The sequence below is a fragment of the Scylla paramamosain genome, chromosome 19 (assembly GCF_035594125.1).
Source record: "Scylla paramamosain isolate STU-SP2022 chromosome 19, ASM3559412v1, whole genome shotgun sequence".
NCBI classification, from domain to species: domain Eukaryota; kingdom Metazoa; phylum Arthropoda; class Malacostraca; order Decapoda; family Portunidae; genus Scylla; species Scylla paramamosain.
The window spans coordinates 9,411,054-9,422,670 of NC_087169.1; the positions used below are offsets into that span (position 1 = coordinate 9,411,054).

At 37.0% G+C, this 11,617-nt stretch overlaps 1 long non-coding RNA gene across 1 annotated transcript; it reads left to right on the forward strand.

The window, feature by feature from the left end:
* Nucleotides 1-266: 266 nt before the first annotated feature.
* Nucleotides 267-11,001, forward strand: LOC135109617 (uncharacterized). Its single transcript, XR_010272829.1, has 6 exons — nt 267-2,942; nt 7,645-7,736; nt 7,923-8,190; nt 8,489-8,704; nt 9,905-10,043; nt 10,328-11,001. It is a non-coding gene; the product is annotated as an uncharacterized LOC135109617 (long non-coding RNA).
* Nucleotides 11,002-11,617: the final 616 nt, after the last annotated feature.

Here is an 11,617-nt window from a genome sequence, read left to right on the forward strand (position 1 = left end):
ACAGTATTTTCAAAGATTTTTAATCCTCAATGAAAATTCTAGAAAGTAAGAATATACTAGACCCTGTTCAATATGGTGTTAAATTCTTCTTTGGAAACGTTTTTATGTGCTACCTGTGGAGGTCTTTTCTGATATATTTATTTATTTATTTTTATTTGTATCAAGTTGGATAGTTTTTTTTTTCTGTTTGTGTTAAAGGTAGCTGCCACTGGCCGGCATGTTGTAGTTTATTCCTTATTGTTGTCCAGCCAGCATATACACATTGGGCCCAGATGGGATTTCTATGGGTACTGGTGGGATTGATGGGCATGGGGAGAGGCTGGGGAAATGGATGGTTTTCATCTGGGACACAGATGGGTTTCCCACATCAGTAAATATTTTCTATAGCGCTATAACAGCAAAAAAAAAAATGTCTAAACGACCGAGAAATTTAACAATTATTAAGAAATGTACACGTGATCTGCCAAACATATGATCCATGGGTGCAACGTGGGACCTCTATGGGTTTCCCACACGAATACTATTTTTTCCATTAATACTGCAACAATGAAATATATTGTCAGAACTATTGTAAAATAATCTTGGAGGCAATTCCTTTAAGATTTATATGTTGTCTGGCAAATGAATATGGGTGCAACATAGGACCCATGTGGGCTTCCCACAATGGTATATTACAACTGAAATGGTTGTACGATTGTTTAATTGTTTTTTTTTTTTTTTTTTTTTTGTAGGCAAGAGAAATAGGTAATTGGTGCAGACATTTGTAAATGAGTTTGCATGGCAATGATATTTCTTGATCTTGATGGTACAGGTGGCCCGGGATCACTCATACCAGGTCTTTGGATCGGCAACTCCTGTAGAAGGGAAACAAAGAGAAACGAACAGCATCTTCTACACTTATTTCTGGCACGCCACATTCTCTCCAGAAACTCTTTCACCGCCTCAATCATCCTTTCATTCGTCTCTCTACACAGTTCCAGCAACAACACCATTCACTCCTTTCCTGTCTTCACTCTTTCATTCCTATCATGCCTTAACTCAGTCAGTATAACTTGCATCATCTCATTCCTCTCTAGCATACTTCACACACTCCAGCACCACATGTTCCACCGTCTCATCTTCTCCCATGTCACACATCTGGCACACTTTGCTGCAGGACTCGGACCATCTGTAACTCCTTGCGTTCACATCCATACTCTGTGCCATCGTTCGGAAGAGATCACCGCCCGGCCTTCCATCATACCACCTTTCATACCTCGAGGCCCCTTCCTCCTGGTACCATTCCAGGATCTTCTTTCTTTCCATCTGATTCTTCCATTCATTCAGTCCCACACATTTCACTTCTTTTTCTATATCATTCTTCCATTTTCTCATGTTCCATTCAGCTCCCACTCTGCCTCCTCTTGTTAACACCAATTCACGCTCATTTTGACTCTTCCCAGCCATTCTTATCGCCCACATAACTTGCAATCCATTCCTGCCTGTCATTCTCATGCACCTCTTCCTCTGTTTGCTTCCAGTTTCATTCCACAGGTACACCTTCCTTGCTATTCTTGCATCATCCATTCTCTCAAGCCTAATCATGTACCTAAGTGTGGCTTTTATGAGTCTTTCCCGAAAGGTGCTCCATCCCATATCACCTCTCAAGGCTTCAACTGCTGTGCACCTCGGTGCACTCAGCGCCATCCTTGCTACTCTATTCTGGCCCACTTCTAACTTCTCAATTTAACATTCATTCCATGCAGTCACATCCATACCATACATTATACTTGCCACAGCCACAGTCTTCCACACTTCTCTCAACACATCATACTTGCTCTCATCCTTGCCGCTCTTCCCAATCGACCTACCCACTGGTTTAACATACTTATCTTTTCATTCTTTGTCTTTGCACACCCACTAGGACTCATCCACATCCCTATAAGTACTCGTATTCTTGCACCTGTTTGAACTCATTCTCTCCAAGTCTCCATACCACATTACTTTCATCCTCTGACCTATTCACAATCATTACCTTGCTTTTCTCACTGCTAAATCTTACTCCAAAGTCTTTTCCATACCTATCCACAATATCCAACAAACTTTGAAGCTCATCTGCCGATTCACTCAACAACTACATCATCTGCATAAAGAAGCACACATACTTTATCATTCCCCACACTTATCCCTACATTCATTCTTCTCATTCTAGCTGCTAACTCCTCTGTATTCAGGCTAAAAAGGGTTGGTGATAACATACAGCCTTGCCTAATTCCTCTCTCACTCTTCTTAAAAGGTCGACATTTAGGCCCAGCGGGTGCTGTTACTGCTGTAAACAAAACGCTGGTAGGTTTAGATAGATAGCAGACAGGGATGGAAACAAAGTCTACATTAAAGTGGTACAAGTGGAAGTTGATACCTGAGGCGCTCCACTAGCATGTAGGAGACTGGGGCAGCAAGCTGTTAGTGAAGGCAAGGACAGGGACGCTGGAGGTGAAGGATAGGACCAGGGTTGAGCTGGACCAGGGATGTAAGACATGTAGAAGGGTGAGGGAGGCTGGAACATTTCCTGGTGGAGTGTGTCGGGTATGAAGAAGAGAGAGACAGGTTGATTGGCTCCGTAACTAATCATAGATGAGTGGAGTAGGAGATTAGAGGAGGAGGACGGTGGAGTCCTCATTGCTGGACCTATATCAAGGAGAGAGAGGATAGTAAAGGTGATGAGAGTTCCTAGTACAGACGTGGAGGAAACGTAACATGTTACATATGTAGTTTTGTTCGCTGTGCTGTGCTCGCCGCTCTCCCACAGGTAGTGGACGGACCAGAGCATAACACCGAAGGGAAGGATGACCTCAAGCGATAAAAAGCGGAATAGGTCACAAGAAGGGATCGGGACGAGCCACAGACGACGTGAACGTGATAGTTTGCGTATATTATCAAGCTACTGTTACGGCAAGTCAAAGGTAAGCTATCTTAAATTACACTTGACAATGTGAATATTTTTGGTATAATTGCAGTTTCCCCAATAAACCACACGTAAGTATGAAGTGTCTCACAGTCTAGATCACACTGCGAGGAGCATTTCTAACCACATATTGCCTTGTCGCAAACGAATAATGAGGTCGGATCGTAATTTCAAAGATTTACATAAGTTTTTAGCGGGGATCCTGTTTCCACAGTCATTGAAAGGATTGTGAGTGTGTTCGTGTGTTTCTTTCATTTGTAGGGAAATATCCCTAGATTTTAAATACTTTTTTTGGAAGTTATGTTACGTTTGAGTAAGTTAGTTAGGTTAGGATAGGTTAGGTTAGGATAGGTAAGGTTAGGTTAGGATAGGTTAGGTAAGGTTAAGTAAGGTTACCTTAGCTTTCTGGTTGTGTTCGAATATACTAATGGTGGGAGTTCAAGGGGGGCACAGGTCCAGGGTTATAATAGGTTTTTGGTTTGCTACATTTATGAAATTCCCTTGACTTCTAGGGAAATTTCCCAACATTTTCAAAGTATATATCACTCGTATGTGGCCCCCCCCCCAAAAAAAAAAAAAAAACCACGGTTCCCCACAGGCCCCCAAGCTTGCTGGTGGGGTCGGGGGGATGTGAGTAGAGACTGGGGATACTGGGTGAAACTGCAAATTTGCCATATTTTAATGGTTGTAGCCATATTTGATGCCTTCCATAATGTGTAAAGCAAAATAAGTTTGTGTTAAAAAATGCTGATTTTTGCAGATTTCTAAGTGGCAAGAGGCATTAATTCAATGCTTTGATGCCACAGCTGTTTGCCCAAAGGTATGCATTATATGTGGAAAGTGTATTACATACGGTGATGATATTAGATGATACTAGAAGTAGTGGTCTAGTGATATAAGTAGTAAGGTGGTGGTAATGGTGGTGATGGTGGTAGTAGTATATATCAGTATATATCATTATATATATACTACGTCTTGAGGGTTAATATTAGTTTTATTAATGTGCCAATATTTAATTTCCTACCTTATGAAACAACACTAGCTTTTGATATATCCTTTCTACAAACCTTCTACAATCCTGGAAATGCTTTTATAAATTGAATTCAAGGACTTTTTTTTTTTTTTTTTAATAGGAAATAATTAGAGCTACCACTGGCTAGGCATGCCATACCCTGCCTTGCATTTAGGTATGGTTAGGTTAGGTTAGATATGGTTAGGTTAGTTTAGGTATGGTTAGGTTAGTTTGGGTGTGGTTAGGTTTGTTTGGGTGTGGTTAGGGTAATTTGGGTGTGGTTAAGTTAGTTTAGGTATGTTTAGGTTACGGCAGGTATGGTTAGGACCCTGGGCAAAAATGAGGAGCATCGCTAAACCAAAAGATTTGTTTTTCGAACATTTCAATGAAAATTAGCAGTATTACTTATATCTGTTGACTTTCCAAGAGGGTTGGAGGATGCCCTGAAGCTACTCGCAAGATGAGATTACACGTAAATTGCTTGGTTTAGGAGAAATTGGCATGTTAGTAAAACGGATCTTTACTGTCTTGAGTAACAAGGACATGTGAATGAATGTTAATAAATGCAAAAGTAAGGTCAAAATCTCTGAGAACAGCCTGTGTTTTACAGAGTAGAAAGATCTGCAAAGCCATTTGAGTGGCTGGATGATATGGAAAATTATGAGATATGTAGTGCAAGAACAAAGAGAAGAAAAATAAAGGCTCATGTGGACAACCTTTTTTTTCAAGTTTAGAGCAAGATGATTCATCATATAAAAACCCAGTATCTGGTGAAGATTGCGATGTACTGTTAACTAATCATAATGATGAAATTGCCGGCAGTCATTTCACAGATGTGTCCTTCAGTAATGATGCTAATGTGGAAGGCTGTGATTTAGAGAATAGTGCAGGCAATCTGTCTGATAATGAGCCTGTCTGCCTGGCAGATAATGAAACTGACACTCTCTGTGATGATGACCACAGTGATAATGTTGTATTTGGTGAGCTGCGAAATTCAAGATCTCACATTCTGCTCTATCAGCTTTATTAGAGGTATTGAAATCTTGTGGTTTGGATGTGCCCAAAGATCCCAGAACTTTACTGATGACTCCTTGAGTGACATTTAAAAGAAACAGCAGGAGGCTCTTTTTATCATTTTGGCATAGCAAGACTGTCGACTTGTAGCCCCTCCCATCTTGTTTGTATTGAAAGTTTGTCTTTACATATAAACATTGATGGAATCCCACTGGGAGCTCTACTGGGTATGATTAAGGAACTGTCAGGCAAACCATTTGTTATATGGGTGTACTTTGGGTCTAGCAAGCCAAAATCACTTAAGGAATATTTATATGACTTCATTCTAGAAATGAAAGAAGTGCTGACCAATGGGGTGAATTTTAATATTAACAAATATAATGTGAAGTTAGATACATTTGTTTGTGATGCTCCTGCTCGAGCATTTATTAAATGTATCAAGGTGCATTCTGGTTACCATAGCTATGAAAGATGTGTACAGAAAGGGCTGTATGTTAGTGGTAAAATTTTCCCAGAATTTGGTGCTAGATTAAGAGCAGATGCTAGTTTCGATGAAGTGAAGGACAGTGCTCACCATACAGACATTTCTTCATTGAAAGAATTGAATGTTGGGTTTGTTTCACAATTTGTCTCAGATTACATGCACCTTGTGTGCCTTGGCATTGTGAGAAAAATAATTTTTCTTTGGATGAAGGACCACTAAGTTCTAGAATTTCTGCATAGTCACTTTCTGTTATTCTCAGTTCTTAGACAGAGTTTACCAAGAGAATATGCTAGAAAACCTAGGTCACTGTCAGAGTTTAAAATGTGGAAGGCCATAGAATTCAGACAATTTTTATTATATACTGGACCTGTAGTCTTGCATGGCAAAATACCAGACTTACAGTACAAAAATCTTATGGTTCTGTCAGTTTCACTTCACATGCTTGTAAGTGAAAGCTTGTGTTCATCTTACTGTGATAATGTTGAAAAGCTACTTGAGTATTTTGTAAAAGATTTTGCTGGTATATATGGTGCAGACAAGCTTATTCAGGATGTGCATCAATATGGGCCACTAGACGATATATCTTGCTTCCCACATGAAAATATGTTAGGTGAGTTGAAATGCATGGTAAGGAGACCTCAGAATCCAGCAGCACAGTTAATATGTCATATATCAGAAAATGAGAGGTCTCATAAAAGTCTATGTGACATCAGTTCTTACACAAAAAATTATCCCGGCAAGCCTCATTTCACAGGTCCTGTTCCTTTTCAGCACAGGAATTCACAACAGTACAAACAGTATTATGGTCACAAAGTATTCATTGCCTGTAAGGAAGGAGACAATTGTTTTGATGTAGACAATATAATTGTGATTGTGAAAAATATTTTGCTTTCACCAGCTGGGGAAACTTTTATAGTTTTTCAAGAGTTTTTATGTGTCGGTGCATTTTTTAAATACCTCTTTAATTCAGAATGTCTTGTGATTAGGGTATGTAGGAAATTGTCTGATGAGGTAAAAGTAGGTCAGCTGTGTGAATTTGCCAGAAAACTGGTACTTCTCCCATGCAAGCAACATTCTGTAGCAATATCATTCTTGCATCACAAATCATTTATTTACTGTGTAACAAAAATGTATTATACCTGTGACTGTTCACGAATTTAAGTCAGTGTGAAAGGAGAAATAACTAGGGAATGTTATGCATGTCTGCAATATGTTAATGATGTTTGTCATTTGACAATGGCTTGAAAATAACCTATTTTTTTTTTTTATGATTAGTTATATCTTTGTTTATCAAACAGATATATTAAAAGGATATATTTTTTTCCATTATCACTTTGCTGATTATGCCCTTGTGAAGGCTACTTTCGTTGTTTACAGTAAATTAAGTAATTCATTGGGGATATGCTATTATTTACAACTTACTATACATTCTAGGACTCCAGATTGTTGTATCATGGTGTTTATACCAGCAGAATATGCACATGTACATTTGTGACTTAATGTAAAATGCCTGTACATATGAATTAAAGCATAGCAATCATGTAGCATATCATTTTCAAATCATAATGTAATATTTCACTAGGGTGATCCCTGGTTACAGGACAGTCACGGCTCAATATTCATTTGTTGAGTTTAATGACAAGACTGCTGCTTTTATTTGCAACTCATGGTTTGTGGGTGAAGAACAGTATTGTTTGTGGCCAAATGGACAATCAAACAAGGTTGGACAGCTTGCAAAAGCTGAACAGCACCCATGCATTGACTGGAAATAAGTATAAAATAAGAGTTTTGGGGAAAGCAGGTACTCTATATGCACTTTTCTGTATACATATGGTGCATAGCTTTGAATTTTAATTTTCTCAAAGCCATCATAAAATACAGTAAAATGATTTCAAGGCTGGAACAATTAATCTCTTATTATAATTAATTAATAAATTAATTAAATGACCAACAACATGTACAGTCAAAAGTACTTATTCCTATTCCTTGGCCTGGACCCAGACGAATCTGTATTGGTAAACCTGAAGCAATGAAAAACGAAGGAATAATTAAGGAACATAATGTGTCACGTTCATTGATTGAGATTCGAATGTGCTTAGGATGGGATCCAGGAACGAGTACTTGTTATTGTAAATGTATTGGCTAATATGCAAATGTACTGTTGCACTGATATAAATTTTACATCTGCAGGAAATTATGAGAGCTTTGAAGAAATTAAGGATGTGTGAAGAAACCAGTGATCTGAACGCTGATGTGGAAGGATCCTGCCATAAAAGAAGGATGTAATTCTATTCAGAGTATTGAAGTATTGTTATAGGCAGCAGCACTTCTCAAAAGATTGAAATATCATGTGATTACAACAAATTAAGATTGATCATTGACTCTTTTAAGAAAAATGTTGATTTACATTTATTTTTTTAGACAGCACAGTTTACATACTCTTTTCCTTTTTTTCTCTGATGAATTAGGAATAGAAAATACGTGGCTTCAGATTCTGACTGTGAGTCCAGTGCAATTGATGATCCACCTTTTTTACACAAGATGACCTGCCATCACCTCCATGTTCACTTGTGTCTGCAGTCAGTGGTGAAGGTACAAAATTTGAAGGATTAGCATTGCCATCAGCTGCCACAAGTTCCACACCCAAGTCTTTGCCAGTTACCTCAATCCTTAGCAGGACTAATTCGCGTGAAGATGTGAACATCCTTACAAATGTTGAGCAACACCCTGACCTAAGTAAGTTATTCTGTATTACTTATTAATGGATTATCAAGTGATTTGATATAAAATACTTGAGTGTTAAGTTTGATTTAATTGTGATGTTGTTTCCAATTTTATTTAGATAAATATGTATTCACAAGGAGTGACACACCCAGTATACTGCATGCTGTTGTAAAACTTTATATTTCATGATGGAAGTTTAATACCTATGATACTCATAATCAGGAACTGTATTATATTATTTCTGAACAGGCCTCTTAACAGTGTTGAATTATATCAGTATGATTGCTGATAAACATTCTCTTTATTTTAGGTGAGCTTGTAAGAAAACTGCCATCACAAATCTACAATATCAAAGAGACTCATTAAGTACATACCAGTATACTGCAGAATCTCATGAAAAAAAGTGAGTGGGGTTGTTACAGAAGCTGCAACACTGCCAGAAGGTTTAAGGTTTCCTTTCGAAACAGTGGACCAGCTCGAGGAGATGGAGACACATCTGATAGATCCAGGTGTGAGGACTGGACTGGTAAGTCTGATCATGAGAAATTATCGTCATTAATAACTTCAGAGAGAGAAAAAAAAATAAAAATTTTGAAAGGTAATCATGATGAAATTTGATTTTTCTTATTGTCAATAAGATTTTGATAACTTTTTCCTCTGTTGAACACATTCACAAATCATGGTATGTAATATGGTTTAGGTATGTATATACATGAAAATACTGTTCTATTGTGTGATGCTTAGAGCCTGCTTTGTCCTTTTGGGTAATGTTTAGTATATAGGTTGATGTAATTAAACAAAAGGTAAAGGTGAAGGATACCACCTCATGACTTAGCTACTGCAAGAAGGCGTGTTGGTAAGGGAGAGGATGGTATGAAGACAATCCATACCCATTTCATAATTTTTAAGCATCCTTCCCCTAACCTTTGGAGACAGAGCTTTGAATATGTACAGCATGTGTGCTTTCGGTACTCTCAAAGATGCTTTTTATAAAATAAGTATTACAAAAATACTGTGCTTCTAATACAACCAGTAATTTTCATTAATATTTATTTAAAATTAAGCTACTTTAGTTGGGTGTCCTATAGGTCTACACATAGTATGCTAATTATTGTATGATGGGGATGGATTATGGTATTTGTAATTTCTTCAGTTCTGTGTACAGCAGAGCTATTACCTAAATTGTGTATACGAATGTTCTGGTGCACATAATTTTTTGGAGGGTTTCCATTGATTTATATTAGTGATGGACAAACATAGAGCAAGCAGGCTGTTCCCTTCCTCTTTATCTTGATGCTACAAGAGGGCAAGGGAGATAAGGAAGAAGTTGATCAGGAAACTTTAAAAAAACAGCACATCATTGCTGCATGTCATTGCATGATTGGGATGTGTGATGCCATATTAAGCTGATTCCTGCTTGGTATAGAATTGTTTTAGCACATAACATACAAAGTACCTAATCAGTCTGCTTTTATTGAATATATTTTTAAGGATAGGATAATATGTATAGTAATTGTTACTTTAATTGCTCTACCAGACATTCCCTTCAGAAAAGTTATGCCTTTGAAATTCAGAAAATAAATTAAGTATCAATCAAGTAATGATTATCATACTTTGATTTTTATTTTCTTTTGGTTTTTGCAAATAAGCTGCACTTTGATAAAAAGTACCCCTTGCATAGCATCTTTCATATAAACTAAATTGTGGTCTTATTTGTTGCTTTCAGGTGAATATTCTTGGTGAGATTGGAGGGAGAAACACTGATGAATGTGTCAAGGTTCATAATAAGTGACACAATGGCCACAAAACTGGAAGGAACAACAAGAAGGCATTTGGTCCCACAAACTTATTCGAGACTGTTTATAGTAAGTATTTTTCACATTTCTTTATCTATTTATTTATCTTTAAAGTCAACACTCACACTTAGGTTTTTAAAGTGTGATTTAGTAAAATAGAAAAAAGTAAAACAACTAGAGGTGGGAGAGCTGCACCATCTCTAGGGATATTGTAAACAGCAGTAAATCAGGTCACAGAATGTATTCACTACTTAGCCCTAGTAGACCTTATTAACTGTTTTAGTTATTTGATTTCACTTTTGTAAGTTTGGAATATATATTAGTAGCTTCAGGTATTTTTTTTCTGGTTCTAGGAGGAGTGAAAAAGAACTCACAGACGTCAGATTACACGAGATGAAATGTGGAGCATGTGGCGGCAAGGGAGGAAGAGATCACAGAGGCAATATTGTCTGTTAATTAGAATATCTGTATGTGTAAATCTTGTGCAAAAGGAAATATAATTATATATAAAACAGGTTCCTTAGTTTTGTTTACATTTAGTAATTAGAAGCCTTTGTTAGAGATGATTCAAATCAGAACATAGGTACATGCATTTCTGTCCAAAGGAATTCTGTATTCTGTATTACTTTTATCAGATTCTATCTATCTATCTATGCCTCTATCTGATGCCTCATTCCCTCCAGGAACATCCCCCGTAGCGGTGGCCATTGTAGAAAAGTCGTATTACTTTTTTACTTTTATTACTATTATTGCTACTATTATTTCTTTTATTCTGCATTACTTGTTTTATATACAATTATTGATTAGCCTAGAAGATTTTGTTTCACAATATTCACAGTATATTTGAGAAGCTTCTATTTTTGTGACATTAATATATGGGATAATTTTATAGCAGATAGTCACAATATAAACACTGTCAGTTTCATTTTACTTTCAAAATTGTATTGTGTTTTTGAAGAGTTTTTGTGGAAAAAAATGTCATTCCATTTTGAAGTATGTATATAGCAATAAACTTAAGTTGAATTGTTTGATTATTACTATTTTTCATGTAATTTTGAAATAATTGATAGGCTTTAGGCAATTCAACAGAAAATGAAAATCAGAGAAAACTCTAGATATGATGATGTATTTAGTTTTTTAAATACTAACATCACTTTCATTGGAGGATGGGTATTAGTATACTCATATAATGTAGAAGACTTCCAATGCTTTCTATTTTCAGTGGCTATGTCAAAAGCTCTTTATCAGTGGTAATGCACCAAATATCCCACATTTAGCCCACTTGGGCAGCTCACCTGAAACCCACATGAATCCCATGGCCAAATTTATCTGGGTCCTATGTGGGCAGCCCACATGGGACCCATAAAGTATCTCACAAAAGACCCATGTGGGTCCCATTATCCAGTGCTGGCTGGGTAGGTAGCATCATGGGGCTATGATAGACCATTATACCTCCATGGGTAGCATGTTTCTAGTTAGTTGGCCGGGTTCTAATTCACATGACAAAATTTTATTTTTGTATGTATTTAAAAGACAAGTAAATAACAAAAAAAAAAAATAAATAAAAAATCGCTGAAATTGGTTGAATTGGTGGATTGTGTTACTCCTGGAGCTGTGGGACCTTGTTAAAAAATGAAAGAATT